The sequence below is a fragment of the Megachile rotundata genome, chromosome 2 (assembly GCF_050947335.1).
Source record: "Megachile rotundata isolate GNS110a chromosome 2, iyMegRotu1, whole genome shotgun sequence".
In the NCBI taxonomy this organism is placed as follows: domain Eukaryota; kingdom Metazoa; phylum Arthropoda; class Insecta; order Hymenoptera; family Megachilidae; genus Megachile; species Megachile rotundata.
Window position 1 is genome coordinate 13,367,692 of NC_134984.1, and position 17,290 is coordinate 13,384,981.

Consider the following 17,290-nt stretch of genomic DNA (forward strand, 5'->3'; position numbering starts at 1 on the left):
ATAAATCCAAACACCGGTATCAAACTGCCAGCGTAAAACTGCCTTCATGACCTCACAACAGATTTCTCACGACGTTTAAGCGTCGAATCGTTAAACTATCGAACAATCGAAACAATCAGCAGCGGTTAATCGATCGCGGTGTTCAGAGATGAGAATGTTGTGTTCGTTGTCGAGCGTGAATCTCGCGATTGTAGCGCACTCTTTGTTTCCTGTAAATCCTTATCGATTCTCCAAACGCTTATTTTCTGTATTTTATCTTCTTTTTTCGCCGGAGATCGGCGGCAGAGGAACAAGGCTGGTTTCATTGATGCCGTGTTTTATCCCCTGCTCGTAAACTTTGATTTCCAATTAGCGTCGCGCCGTTGAATAAGATGGCGATACGTGAGAATCTTTTTTCTGCGGAACGAGGGTAAATCGAGTCCATCGGGAAACGAGACGTGATCAGGAAGATATTATTTTTCACGCTTTTTTATTTATCGTCAATTTGTTTATCACTGATCTTACCAGCACTCTTCGTGTACAATCGTTACCGAGATATTCGTGATTCATTTTGGAGCTGCGATTTCTAATGAGAAACGAAATTTAATTTTAACTTATGAAATTGGTTTAACTTTAATTTATGAAGTTGGTTTAATTTTAATTTATGAAGCTGGTTTAATTTTAACTTATGAAGTTGGTTTAATTTTAACGTAACACGCTTAAGTTCTATTTAGTATTTTTTATTAGAAGCGAAATTAATGGATAGACAGATAAAATAAAATTTAATAGGCAAAATATAATTTTAGAATTGATTAATAATTTAAAAAATTAGGAGAATGACTGACCATTAATTTTGATAAATATTGTGAGAGTAGAATTAAATAAAAATTTAGAAAAATTATAATTTAGAAAATTAGAGCAAAAGTAATATTATTTAAATTAAAATTACGTCTCGAGTATTATTCTCTTTAATTTTGCATAATGTAAACAATAGCATAATTATAATACTATTATTAATTTAAGTCATTAATATTTCAAGCCTTTGGTAGCTCCAAATATTTTAATCTCTTCTCCAATTTTTGTTCCAAGGTTTCACGGATTTTTCATCCTCGAAATAACTCATCCTTGATTTAGTATTTTCGTGTTTTCAGTATTTTCGAGAAAATCTCGTTCGAAATTTGTGTTTCAAGGTTTATAAATTTCCATTCTACAAATAACTTATCTTTCATTTTTGAGTATTTTTGTTGGACACAAAATATGAGTGAGAAGGTGAGTCCAAGGTTTGCGGATTTTTCGTTCTAGAAATAATCTATTTTTAGTTCTCATATATTTTCGTTCTACACGAAATTTGAGGTCTCGTCCGAAATTTTTGTTTCAAGGTTTATTAATTTCCATTCTGCTACTTATCCTTGATTTTCAAGTAATCGATTTAAAATTTGTAAAACAATATCTCGTTCAAAATTTTGATTTCAAGGTTTATTATGAAAATAACTTATTCTAGATTTTCTTTAGAAAAAAAGGATTATTTTCACAATAAAAAAAAATTGGAGTAAAAATATCTTGATCTTGATGATTCTTGACCATGTACCAATAATTGACACATTTTTAAAAGATATAAAAAATCATTTCTGCAGGTTGACTTTAGATGAAAATACACTTCATATATTGGGAACATTTGGAAATGTTTTGTAAATTTAAAAAAAAAGTAAATTGTCAAAGTTAAAGTATCTTTGGGAGAAATTTAATCATCAAAAAATTCCAATGTAGCAGCATAAACATTGCAATATAGCGTGCTGGTTAATTTTGGGAGAAGAAAGTCGCAAAAAGAATCCGCAACAATTATACACCGAGTCGATAAAGGAAAGGCATCGTCGGAAGCAACGGTACCGCGGGGTCTTATTCGCGAATGATAGTCGCTCGCGGTATCCGACACGTAGCGCGTAACACGACGTGGAAAAAGTACACAGGCGAAAAGGCGAAACGAGCGTGTTGCATCGCGGAGGTCAGAGCTTCGGAGAGAGCCTCGGGTTGTTACGAGCAGCGTCCAGGTAATTACAGGTTGCGATATTGCGTTACGTGCATGCATTACGCACCGGGTTCGCGAGAAAAACGATACGTCCCGCGGCGGACGATAAATTCTGCCTCGAAAGTCGAAAGTCTAGCTCGGATCTTTAGTCGCGACGTTTATCGTTGCTCGCCTCGTGAATCCCGACGCCTCGCGTTATACGGCCGAACGTGATAATCGTGTCGATACTCGATTTTTCCGATATCGAAAACTGGTACCTTATCTGCGCTCCGCCCGGCAGCTTGCGCAAACATAAAATGTGGTAATGGAAATTTATGAAATGTATCGTTGCATGGAACCTCGATCTTTGGAAAAATATCACTAGATATTAGATTTGATTTGAAGATTCTTTCTGCATAGCGGTGTTCTTATAGCGACGTTCGTTATGCATCGAGATTCCTAGGTTTCGAAGCCATTTAGTTCGGACCACATTAAATTTCAATGTCCCTAGATGCAAAATCACAAGAAATTCTTAAAAGATTCATAGGTTTTAAAGCTTCCGGGTTGATGATTCATAAAGAATTTGTAGATTCAAAACTTCGTGAGATAATAACAGCGAAATAGTCCTGGATTTCAAACTTTATGGGGTAACGATAGTGAAAATCCCTAGATTCAAAATTTTGTGAGATAGTAACAGTGAAAAATCCCTAGATTCCAAACTTCTTGGAGCAATAATCGTGAAAAATCCCTAGATTTCAAACTTCATGGGGTAATGATAGTGAAAGTTCCTAAAGTCCAAACTACGAGAGATAATAATTGTGAAAAATTCCCTAGTTTCCAAACTTTGTGTGATAATAATCGTGAAAAATCCCTAGATTCCAAACTTCATAGGGTAATGATAGTGAACATCCCTAGATTCCAAACTTCGTGAAGTAATAATCATGAAAAAATCCCTAGACTCAAAGATTCGTGATGTAATAATTGTAAAAAATCCCTGGATTCCAAACTTCGTGAATTAATAATTCGTGAAATATCACTAGATTTCAAAGTTCATGGACCCTAAAGTCTCCAGATTCTAAAATTTTTACACTTCAGAGGATCAAAGTTCCAAAATCCCTAGGTTTCGAGGTATTTAGATTTTAAAATGCATAGACCCTATAAGTCATATATTTTAAAGTCCTTAGATTCGGAGGTACATAGGTTTAAAAATTCCTGAGATTTAAAATATCTCTAGATTGCAAAGTATGTAAGTCCCGAAACATCTACATTTTAAAATCTCAAGATTCCAAATATCCCTAGATAAAAAATGTTTCAATATTCAATATCCCTAGATCCAAAATGTACCTCTATTAAATATCCCTAGATGCAAAATGTACCTCTATTAAATATTCCTAAATCCAAAAGGACCTAAAGTCTCTACAAAATACCTTATATATAAAAATTCCAAAATGTAAAAATTGAAAAATTCCCCCAAAGAAAGTTAAAAGTTAAAACTCCTAAAATTCCAAAATTGTCCCCAAAAAATTCCATACTCCAAAAGTTAAAAATCACGAAAACTTAAAAATATTAAAATTCCAGAATGCGAAAATTCAACAAGTCCCCATAACGACATATTATAATAACTATCGGTGAATAGGATGACGAAATTCACCAACGTGCCGAGTTTCAACGAAACCAACTCGAAGGTCTCGCAGTTTTTTCCCTGCCAGATACGACTCACTCTCGGTCGTTCCACATCAACCACTCAAATTAGGCTTCGCTCGATTTTGAATACATTTCACATTTCTTACTGAAACTCGAGTTTACAGAGGCGGTTGTTTTTAGCGCAAAGAACTTGGTTTACCATTCACAGTTGTTTCTTCTGCGGTCGCGGAAAACTGGTAGCATTTGCGGTTAGGCACACGATTTGGAAAACAGTGCGAGATTATGCGCATCGTTCACGGCCGCTACACTTGTGGTCGTCACACTATTGCTGTTCTTGAATTTATGGAGCTTTTGGGAGATTGACTTCATAGCGAGCCTTTCACTGTTTGAATAAATTGGGTTTGATCATAGAAAATTATACTTTTATTATTTGAAAGATATGTATAGGCTATCATATATACTGTCATATTCACACCATGTTACTGAGGTCAACTTATGAGTTAGCGTGTGAAGAGACTGATGTGTTTAGAAGAGATATGGATCAAATGGTCTAACCAATACCAGAATAGAAAAATGGACGCTTCATATATATTTTTTGTGGTACAAGAAAATGCTATTGGCTAGAATGGTATAGGAATTGGCTAGAATTCTATATTCCTGAATCTCTGCATTTTCGAAACTCTACATTCCTGAGATCCTAGAAGACCGAATACCTACATCCCAAAGTCTCTACATTCTCAAATTGCTACTTCCCTAAATTAGTACATCCCCAAATCGCTACGTCCCCAAATAGCAATATTCCCAAATCCTTACGTTTTTAAATTGCTACGTTTCCAAACTCCTACATCCCCAAATAGCAATACTCCCAAATCGCTACGTTCCCAAATTCCTACATCCACAAATCCCTACGTCTTCAAATTCCTGCATCGCTATATCTTCAAATTCCTACATCCTCAAATCATCAGTATATCAAAATTAGACCAAGAACCACATGCAAAAGTTTCGTCTTTAAATATTATATTACGAACGATATTTCTAAATGTATTTTACCCTCTGACATATTTTGACAAGCTTGCAGTGCATGACACTCTTGTAGTTCAAACGTCAAATATAAACGATGAAAATTTGGATTTTCAATACATGGGAATTTTTAATACATTTTCATTTATAAACTTGCATAGTCAAGGAATGCTGAAAAATAAATATAAAAATGTTACTTTTTTAATTTGACTTAATATTGTAACAGTGAATAATTGTTTCAACTGATGCATTTAGCGAATAAATCGATGCAACAAATGATATAGAGGTAGAAATTTTAGAATTTTGTTTCTTAGGAATTATAATTTGTCTACTAATTTGTTCTGGAATTCGAGTAATGCGAGAAACAGGTTAGAAATTTGCAAATAGAGGCGATTAAATATTTGTGTTTGCTGATAACTGTGTTGGCAGTGAGGTCGAATAAAATACGGTGAGAAACTTCATAACCGCAACTCGTACTAATTTTACGTACAACCACAAAGTGTTATTTACCCATAGGGTGTGTCATTCCATTCGTTTCCGAGGCAAAGTTTATCACATTTCAGCAATGGTTTTTCTTACAGAATAAGTGTTATTTCTTAAATCTGATTTTTGAAGATTGTGTTCTTAACATTTGGGGTTTTGGAAATTTTTAAGTTTCTGAACGTGCGGAATTAAAAATTTTTGAAGGTTAGAAATTTTTATATTTTTAGACATTAAAAGGTTGGAATTTTAGAATTTTCAAGGTTTCAAGTTAGAAAATTGTCAAACTGACAAGACCTCAAATTTTCAAATTTCAAACTTCTCAAATTTCCAAATTCTCAAATTTCAAACTTCTCAAATTTCCAAATTCTCAAATTTCAAACTTCTCAAATTTCCAAATTCTTAAATTTCCAACTTCTCAAATTTCCAACTTCTCAAATTTCCAAATTCTCAAATTTCCAACTTCTCAAATTTCCAAATGCTCAAATTTCCAAATTCTCAAATTTCAAACTTCTCAAATTTCTAAATTCTCAAATTTCCAATTTCTCAAATTTCCAAATTCTCAAATTTCCAAATGCTCGACGTTCCAATTTCTCAAATCTCCAAACACTCAAAATTTCAATACCTCACACTGTCAAACTCTCAAAACCTCATATTCTCAACTTTCAAAATTTTCAATCATTTAAATTCTCAAATTCGCAAACTCCAAAATTTATACATTCTCAAACTCCCAAACTTTTACATCCCCAAATTCTCAAACTCATATCTTCTCAAACCTCAAACAACCCAAAACCATCTCCTACCTCATTTCACTCTCCTTCACAAAAATCACAAATCTTTTAAACCTCTCAACAAACTGTTCTCTCAACAAAACTTCACCCATAAACAAAGGCATAAAACCGCTATCAAAGAACATATCGCCACATTGATAGCTTCTAATTCTAAGCAACACTTAGTAACGGCTTTCATTTCTCCGAATGACTCTAATCAGATCCATATTCGTAAGTGGAACACCTGCGAACAACAGATATACACTATTTTTCTCTATTTGCATCTCTAATAGAACTAGTTCGTGTTATCGGTTATTGAAAATTTATAACAACACCGTAATCTATTCGAAGTAGACCAAGATTATAAAGAATTTTCAGAACCGTAACTGTGCTGTGATCTTATTTACTACCTGTTTTCAGAAAAACGTCTGAAAATTACGGGAAATTAATGGTGACTCACGTATAACGGCGATGTTATCACGTTCCACTCGTTTATCGTTTCATCGGTAACATTTTATCAAGGTTAATACTGGGTGTATCAGGAACGATGGGCTTAATGAGTGTTCTAATTTGATTGATAAGTAGGTATTTAATTATAGATCAGTTTAGAGCTATCGAACATTTTTATATTTTTCGATTTTTATATCTTTTTGAATGAATATTGTAGTTTTTAGAAATTTTTTAGTAGCTTCAATTTTGGTTCTGATTTAGAAATGCAATTTTGTAAATTTTAGGAGACTCACTTTTTTCATGCTTTCTTATTTAGAAATTGAAATTTTGGAATTTTTGAGATTAATTTAAATTTTTTATATGTTCTAATTTAGAAAGTGAAGTTTGGAAATTTTTGAGGTTATTAACTTAAATTTTATATATATTTTGATATTGGAAATTAAAATTTTGAAATTTTTGAGGTTAACTTAAATTTTGCATACATTTTAATTTTGAAATTTAAATTTTGAAATTTTCAAGGTTACTAATTTAAATTTTTCACACATTCTACTTAAGAAATTCAAATTTTGAAATTTTTGAGATTAGAAACTTAAATTTTAGACACTTTTTAATCCAGAAATTCAAACTTTAAAATTTGCAAGGATTCTAACTTAAATTTTGTACACATTCTAGTTAAAAAATTGAAATTTTAAAATGTTTATGATTAGTCACTTAAATTTTGTCACTTTCTAGTTAAGAAATTAAAATTTTGAAATTTTCAAAGCTTCTAACAAATTTTTTACACATTCTAGTTAAAAAATTGAAATTTTAAAATGCTTATAATCAGTAACTTAAATCTTGTCACTTTTTAATTAAGAAATTTAAATTTTGAAATTTTCAAGGTTTCTAACTTCAATTTTTTCACATTCTAGTTAAAAAATTGAAATTTTAAAATGTTTATAATCAGTAACTTAAATCTTGTCACTTTCTAATTAAGAAATTTAAATTTTGAAATTCTCAAGGTTTGTAACTTGAATTTTTTACACATTCTAGTTAAAAAATTGAAATTTTAAAATGTTTATAATCAGTAACTTAAATCTTGTCACTTTCTAATTAAGAAATTTAAATTTTGAAATTTTCAAGGTTTGTAACTTGAATTTTTTACACATTCTAGTTAAAAAATTTAAATTTTAAAATGTTTATGATTAGTTACTTAAATTTTGTCACTTTCTAATTAAGAAATTGAAATTTTGAAATTTTCGAGGTTCTAACTTAAATTTTTTACACATTCTAGTTAAAAAATTGAAATTTTAAAATGCTTATAATCAGTAACTTAAATCTTGTCACTTTTTAATTAAGAAATTTAAATTTTGAAATTTTCAAGGTTTCTAACTTCAATTTTTTCACATTCTAGTTAAAAAATTTAAATTTTAAAATGTTTATAATCAGTAACTTAAATCTTGTCACTTTCTAATTAAGAAATTTAAATTTTGAAATTCTCAAGGTTTGTAACTTGAATTTTTTACACATTCTAGTTAAAAAATTGAAATTTTAAAATGTTTATAATCAGTAACTTAAATCTTGTCACTTTCTAATTAAGAAATTTAAATTTTGAAATTTTCAAGGTTTGTAACTTGAATTTTTTACACATTCTAGTTAAAAAATTTAAATTTTAAAATGTTTATGATTAGTTACTTAAATTTTGTCACTTTCTAATTAAGAAATTGAAATTTTGAAATTTTCGAGGTTCTAACTTAAATTTTTTACACATTCTAGTTAAAAAATTGAAATTTTAAAATGTTTATAATCAGTAACTTAAATCTTGTCACTTTCTAATTAAGAAATTTAAATTTTGAAATTTTCAAGGTTTCTAACTTGAATTTTTTACACATTCTAGTTAAAAAATTTAAATTTTAAAATGTTTATGATTAGTTACTTAAATTTTGTCACTTTCTAATTAAGAAATTAAAATTTTGAAATTTTTAGGGCTTCCAATTTAACTTTTTCACACATTCTAGTTAAAAAATTGAAATTTTAAAATGTTTATAATCAGTAACTTAAATTTTGTCACTTTCTAATAAATAAATTCAAGTTTTACAATTTTCAAACTCACTAACTTAAAATCCAAACTTCCAAACTCACTAATTAAATTTTTACAATTCTCACACCAATCTTAATGTCTCTAAAGATTCAAACATTACCTCACCTCTTAAAAATCCTCAAACCTATAAATTTTAATATCAAGCTTAAGAGCTGCAAGTAAACTTTCTAATATATAAATTTGAAGTCTACCTTTTACTCTTACACCATATATCTTTTACTCATACATCATACGTATTGCTTTCTGCTTTTTACAAACAAGTACGAATCCACATTAAACCCTTTTTTCAAAACCCGATAAACCGATCTCTCGATTATTTCCCCACAAAAACTAGTTTTCTCTGATACGAATTTCGATCCGGTAGGTCGAGAGTATCGTCTTGGACCGTTCTCTATCGATCTTTTATCGATGAACTGTCGTTTTGCCTGTATCATTAGTCAGTTTGATGAAGTGTATCGTGACAGAGGTGATTCTAGGATCGAGGGAAACCGATAACACGACTCGAAAGAGGCCGATCGATCGTTTAGATGTTAAGGCCTGGTTACGATTTACCGTTCTTCATCGCGAAATATTATCAATAATACTCTATCCGTCGTGGTTCGAACGATTCTACGGATAATGTCAAGGTAATTGGTGATGGTACGATAAGCAACAGGCGCTCCCTTGAGCTCTTCCTTTCCATCGACTCATCGCGAGAACTGTTCCGATATAATACACACTCTTAATTAATCGAATCACGTGAACTGCCATTTTATAGTTAATTAACTTTTATACTATACTTTCTGTTATTTTGTTGGTTGGTTTTTTTGTGGAAGGTGGCTGATTGCGGAGGTTCGATGAAAGTCCGGATCTTTCATTAGCGAACGATTTCAGGGAATTATCTGCTTCTGGTTATTTATTGCGGTATCATTTAATGACTGAATTGGGGAATTTTTTGTTGGATTACTATATTTCTAAATTTCAGATTTACAAATGTACAATTTTGAAATTTTTAATTTCCAAACTCCAAATTCTGAAAATTTCAAATTTTCAAAATTCCAAATTTCTAAATTTCCAAAATTCCAAATTTCCATAATTCCAAATTTCCAAAATTCCAAATTTCCAAATTTCCAAATTTCCGAATTTCCAAATTTGCAAAATTCCAAATTTTCAATATTCCAGATTTCCAAATTTCCAAATTTCCAAATTACCAAATTTCCAAAATTCCAAAATTCCAAATTTCCAAAATTCCAAAATTTGAAAATTCCAAATTTCCAAATTTGCAAAATTCCAAATTTCCAAATTTCCAAATTTCCAAAATTCCAAAATTCCAAAATTCCAAATTTCCAAAATTCCGAAATTTGAAAATTCCAAATTTCCAAATTTCCAAAATTCCAAAATTTGAAAATTCCAAAATTCCAAATTTCCATAATTCCATAATTCCAAAATTCCAAAATTCCAAAATTCCAAATTTCCAAATTTCCAAAATTCCAAATTTCCAAAATTCCAAAATTCCAAAATTCAAAAATTCAAAATTCCAAAATTCCAAATTTCCAAAATTCCAAAATTCCAAATTTCCAAATTTCCAAATTCCAAAATTCCAAAATTCCAAATTTCCAAAATTCCAAAATTCCAAATTTCCAAAATTCCAAATTCCAAATTCCAAATTCCAAATTCCAAATTCCCAATATTCCAAATTTCCAAATTTCCAAATTTCCAAAATTCCAAATTTCTATACGTCCTGCTCTCAAAATCCCCAAATCAAAAAACTCCCTAAATCCCCAAAAAAATCCCACACCCCAAAATACTCAACCTTCAAATTCCCAACCTCCCCAATTTTCAAAATTCCCCACTTCTCCATTTGCCTCCTTACTGTCCGAATCCTAGCCTCTCATTAACTAATTACCACTAAGAAAATAAAATCTCCTAATCATTAACACGATAATTAACGATAACGTTATCACTGTAATTAAAATAAGAATGGGCACCGATGGTCCGACACAGTGCGAACAGTAGTTTAACGTTGAACATTCCTGGACTCCTTTTACCGGGCTCGGTCGATTAATCGTCGATGCATTTATCGTTTCTCGTTCATCGAGCGCAACGCATTATCGAGGACCGATGTGGTAATCTGCCGAGTCCGGTATTAATGACGCGTAGCCAATTTTAACGATGCCTACAGTCACGATGACGGTTCCGAATGAACATAGAGCATTGACAGGTCCGTTAGACTCGCGCGTTTCGTATCTGTTTTAATTGATACCTGTCCGTAGTCGAGGGCAACTGGAACAATGAAAACGGTGAAAAGTTGTGACATTAATTAATTTCATTAAGAAATTCTTGTGCAGTTTTGAGATGCATTCACACCTTAAATTCTAAGGTCGTCAGATTATAGTCCTACAGGCCTTTGAAGATTCAAAACTATACATTTGTAAAGTAACTAGGACTCTCGAAGTAAGTAGGTGTATTTAAAAGCTTGAAAATGTGCAATTGTAAATTCTGAAAAAGTGGAAAATCTAAAAAATTGTAGGAAAAATGCAATTCCAGAGGTCGGTGATCTCTAGACTGTAAAATCTGTAACTCCTAGTAAAATTTATAAATTCCTAGGTTTTCATATTTATCCTCTTGCGTATAAATATCACAGGACTGAACGACACTTGTATACAAAAATCCCTAGATTGTCTAACCTCTATCTACAAAAATCACCAGACTGAGAAGTTCTAGAATCCAAGTATCCCTAAATTGTGAAATCTCGATGATTTCAGAATCACAAAACCCCAATGTTCAGAGGTCCAAAAATCCTTAGGTTAGAAAGTTCATAGATTGCGATATTCAAAAATCCCCAGATTGTGAAATTCGAAAATCCCTAGATTGGAAAGTTCCAAGATTCCTAGATTGGGAAATTCAAAAATCCCTAGATTGCGAAATTAAAAAATCCATAGATTGTGAAATTCCAAAATCCCTAGATTGATGCATTCCAAGATCCCTGGATTGCTAAATTCCAAAATCCCTAGATTGCGAAATTCCAAAATCCCTAAATTGCGAAGTTCAAAAATCCCTAAATTGCAAAGTCACAAAATCCCTAGATTGCGAAATTCCAAAGTCCCCAGCTTGCGAAATTAAAAAATCCCTAGCTTGCGAAATTCCAAAATTCCTAGGTTGCCAAACTACAAAATCCCTAGATTGCGAAACTCCAAAATTCCCAGGCTGCGAAACTCCAAAGTCCCTAGACCCCAAAATATCGAACTCCCTTGATCGCAAAGTCCCTACATCTCAAAATTCCTTGATAAAAAATCACTAAATCATTATCCACGTCGAAAAGTCCCTAGATTTCCAAAATTCCTAAACTATAAAAAGCCTATATCTCAAAATTTCTGACTCGTGAACTGCATATGTCTCGCAGTCCCAATTATTTCAACTTCGCGTCGAACTTCTAGAAAACGAGCTCGGAAATGATTTTACACGTACGCCACGATCAGATACGTACACAGAGCGCCTTCCTGAACATTGTTAACAAAGTAAGGAACGGAATAAAAAATATATAAGCAAGAAGAAAAACATACATCGATTTCTTGACGCAATTGATCTTGAGCGAGCAAGAGGTAGTTCTAAGAAAGCCTGAACACGTCGACGCATAAATATTCTAATTAAGCGCATAATTAGCGAACCGAGAGGCAGGGAATTATCGTAATCGGCTGGCAGTATTTTCATACGTTATCACGGTAACAATATCTTGTCCCGATATCTCTTTATCGCATTAATTAAGCTGAACCAGCCGGAACACACCTGTCTGAAAGTCGACGGGCACAATTCCACGGCTCGATCTTAAGCGAGGCTAATTGACTCATTCTTAACTCGCTGCTGCTGCATCATGCGACTCTCGTTATTGCAACTTTGTCGATCGCCGTGAAAACCCTCGAAATTTCATGCTATCGAAACTCTTCCTCTCTTGAGAGAGAGACGAGCTCCTTATTTGAGAGAGAAGAGATCCTTAAATTAGTTTCTGAATTAAATTCTTAACCTGCAATTTTATGGACGGTTGCGTCATATACAGGTAGCTAATTATTGATACAATGTTAAAACCAGTAATGGAACTTGAAATGTTAAGCAGGTTTTGTCTTCGGTGGTACTTGGTTATGTGGTTCATAAGGAGAATTGAGTGCAATATATTCAGTTGCAGTGAAAATACGAGACTGGTTTATTAGTATTGAGCTGTAGGATGCGTCATGAGTGACACGATATGGTTAGGGGTTGACGTATGGTAAGAGGTTCACGTATGGTAAGGGGTTGAACTTTTCTTAGTACCATCACTTGTTTTTTTCTTTACTTTGGTTGGTCTGTTTTTTTGGATTTGGGTCAATCTTTGTGGTAAGCAAAATTCATATTATTCTTGACACTACTGTTAGAGTGTAAGAGATCTGTCTACTATGCATATGAAAATTTGAGAAGACATTCATTTCTAAATTTTATAATTTGAAAATTAGAGAAGACGTACATTTCTTAATTGCAAAATTAGAAAACTTGAGAAGAGGTACATATCTGACATTTTAGAAGACGTACATTTCTAAATGTTAAAATTTGAAAACATGAAAAGACTTACATTCTTACATTTTATAATTTGAAAATCAGAGAAGACGTACATTTCTGAATTGCAGAATTAGAAAATTTGAGAAGAGGTACATATCTGACATTTTAGAAGACGTACATTTCTAAATATTAAAATTTGAAAACATGAAAAGACGTACATTCTTACATTTTATAATTTGAAAATCAGACGAGACACACATTTCTGAATTGCAGAATTAGAAACCTTGAAAAGAGGTACATTTCTGACATTTTATGAAGACGTACATTTCTAAATGTTAAAATTTGAAAACATGAAAAGACATACATTCTTACATTTTATAATTTGAAAATCAGAGAAGACGTACATTTCTGAATTGCAAAATTAGAAGCCTTGAGAAGAGGTACATATCTGATATTTTAGAAGACGTACATTTCTAAATATTAAAATTTGAAAACATGAAAAGACATACATTCTTACATTTTATAATTTGAAAATCATAGAAAACCTACATTTCTAAATTCCACAATTTTAAAGTTTTGTAGGAATATATATAGCTACATGCAAAATTTAACACTGAATTATTTAAATAATATCGAGATTCAAAAAAAGGTTACACTATGGCTCAGCATACATTCGTAATTTTTTAAGGTGGTTTGTGGTGGAAGTTTTGGTATGTTCTGAATTTAATTAGGTATTATTTGCGACTGGCGATAGATATTTGCATCGCGTTACTTATCGCGATCTCGGAACATGACACGAACTCGGGCTCTAATTATTCAGGAATGAAAAGCGTCCTCACGATCCGACTTATGACATTTCAAACGGGATTAAACAAACTCTACAAAGCTACGGACTTGTGCACGATTCATTGATACTCTGATACGCGGAATTAATCCGTGATAAACGTGATCTTGTATCTTTCATAAATTTGTCGCTTATTTTGTTGGAAGACGTTTCCTATCGTGAATTGGTTAGTTTGAGAATTTGGTGATTTGGGGATGTGGGGACTTGAGAAATTAGGGATTTGGAGATTTGGGAATTTGAAACTTTGGAGATTTGGGAAATTGGAACTTTGGGGATTTGGAGATTTGAGAACTTGGGAATTTGGGGATTTGATGGTTTAGAAACTTGAGAGTTTGGGAATTTGGAGATTTGAGGATTCAGGGATTGAGGAATTTAACCATTCAGGTACTTGATGATTTAGGTATTTGGTGATTTAAGTATTTAGGTCTTGAAGGATTTACAAATTTAGGAGAAGATTTGGTACATTTGGAAGAACATTTTCAAATTTAGAAATTTGAGGAGTTGAGTATTTGAAAATTTGAAGAGTTGAATATTTAGAAATGTGATAAGTTGAGGATTCAAGAATTTAGAGAATTTCCTACATCAAATTTCTATATTCTCAAATTTTTTGCACTCGAACATCAAGAAATTTGCAACGCTGCAAATTAAGAAACTTGATAACTCAAATTATAAATTAGAAAGACTAGAAAAGTAGATTAAATGCAATTGTATGGGATGATAAAATTTCTAGTACCTTTCCTGACACAATAGACATTCCTCAAAAAGAATGCGATGAAAATCAATTTCTTCAATAGATGAACGATCAGAATGAAATGACGTTGCTCTGACCCAGTTAAGAAGCACAAGAACCGCTGATCTAATTAATGACCGAGACGAGACGCCAATAAAAAGCGTATCAACCTTTATTTACGGCAGGTACCGCTCGCAAATCGTTTAATCGCCGTATATCCATGATTAAGCTTCTCCGTCCCTAAATCGCGTTACCTGAAACCGTAGGGGTACAGTCGATAGCAAATCTGGCTTCCTTGGGGAAAATATGAAATACATAGGAAAAAAAAGTATATCACTCATTTATTTTTAGGAATATTTTTGGAGATTTGAGATTTAGGAACATTTTAGAGATTTGAGATATTTGTAAATTTAGAGATTTGGAAATTTTTTAAGGTAAAAATTTAGGGATTTGGGAGTTTAGGTGAATTAGTATAGGCAGAATAGGGATTTTGAAATGGGAGAATTTGGAAATTTAGGGATTTTGATAGAGAGTGATTTGGGATATTAAGGATTTGGAAATTTAGAGATTTTGAAAAAGGGTGATTTGGAAATTTAGAGATTTTGCAATTTAGGGAAGTGGAAATTTAGGAATTTTTAAATGTGGGAATTTGGGATATTAAGGATTTGGAAATTTAGAGATTTTGAAAAAGGGTGATTTGGAAATTTAGGGATTTGGCAATTTATGGAAGTGGCAATATAGGAATATGGAAATTTGGGAATTTAAGGATTTGGCAATTTAGGGTTTTTGAAAGAGGGTGATTTGGAAATTTAGGGATTTGTCAATTTAGGGAAGTGGCAATATAGGAATATGGAACTTTAGGAATTTTTAAATGTGGAAATTTGGTAATTTAGGGACAATTGGAAATATAGAGATTTTGAAATCTAGGTTCTGCAAATTCAAAGATCAGGGAACTCAAAAATTTCGAAATCCCAAAATGTAAAAATTTTAAAATTCAAGTATTTGACTTTAAAAACAAGATATTTGAAAGGGTTACAAATTTTGCAAATTGAAATACAAAAACATAAAAATTGAAAATATAAAAAAAATGTATAAAGTAAAAGTTTGCAAAATTTCCTCAAAAGAAGTTTAAAAATTTCAAAAACTTAAAACTTGTCTCCCTGAAAAATTCCAAAATTTAAACCTTTAAAACTACGAAACTAAATAAATAAGTTATCACATACGTCCTTATATAAAAGAGTAAAGACGTGAGTAGTAAAGTTGCACGTGAGTGTACTCCATCGATCGGATACGCTTCTCCGGGTCAATATGACGAGAACCGCCTAATAAGGGCTGCAACCGGTGTTTAAAGTCACCAACATACCAACTTTCACCAATTTAAACTCGCTATTGCGACCCGCCCGGCTTCTAATCGACCATACACGCCGGCAACGGTAATCGATCTCGTGGATTTCGCGTATACATAGATCGACGTCGTTACTTCTCCTCGACAACGAACAGGACGATCTTTCCAATGGCCGCGATTCGCTAACCGTTAATAACGTCTCTTTAATTGACTCCGCTCTTTAATTGTAACGGGAATCGATTTGTACGATCGGATTTCGAGTTCCATTTCACGATTCGTTGCGCCCAAACGATTCGAACGGCAACACTATTTTTATAATTGAATTTCGGGTCGAAAGGTTGCGTCTCTAAGTGCTACATTTCTTACAGATTGGCGATCTTGACAAGTGAAACGCTCTTTGAAACATTTTCTGAAAAAATTTGTGGATAGGCAGAACATTAGTTGCACAGATTGAAAAGTTTATACATTTCCGAATTTCTTCATTTTTAGTTTTTCAGATTTTCAAATCGAGGTCTCAAGTTCTATAATTCTGAAGCTCTCATGCTTTCAAGTTCTCGAGTTCTCAAGTTTGTAAAATTCTCAAGCTTTCCTGTTCTCAATTTGTCAAATTCAACTTGTTACTTCAGAAATTCTCAGATCCTCAAATTCTCAAGCCTAAATTTTCAAGCTGTCTGAAATTTTTAAATTCTCAAATTCTTCAATCATCCCCAAAGTTCTCAAAATCGTTAAATTCCTCGAATTCACAAATTCTCAGATCTTCGAACCGACAATTTTCTAAATGTTCAGATATCCGTATCTACGGTATAACATTTCGATAGCCTTATAGTTCGAAATGTCTCCTAGGTGAATGAAGTTCTCGTATGTCCAGAAAGCTGGTATCGAGCACATTCGAACAGGATGTGCATATCAAAAGCGAGTGGGTGTAGAACGATCTTCCGCAGCGGCGGTTATCCGCGGAAGATCATCGACCGTGTGCTAAAATTCGAACAAGTCGAAGCATCCGAGGGAAACTTCGACGGGATTTATTCAACGACACGTTTAGCCGTTGATTTTTCATCGCCTTGGCATGTCGTTGTAGCGCGTTAACCTTCTGAAGGTAGAACGGAGGTGTGGCACACCCCCGTCTCTCCGTAAACACGAGCTACGGAGATACAACAATGGTCCCCGCAGATGGAAGATTGCACGGAAAGGTGCAACGTTCACGTGCAAAGGTCGCCACGCTTGAATCGGATAAACGAGGATAATGTCGCGACCCAACTATCACGGTTGCATTTTATTCCCGCCAGAAAAATCGTTGATACGCATCTCTAAACTGTCTTTTACCCAAACGAGCCGCCATTATGCGGACCCGAAATAACGGTTGTTCCGCAAACCTTTTTGAGACGACAAAAGTCGAATGCAAACTGTCACCGAATCTCATCATTTTTAAGAACCAGT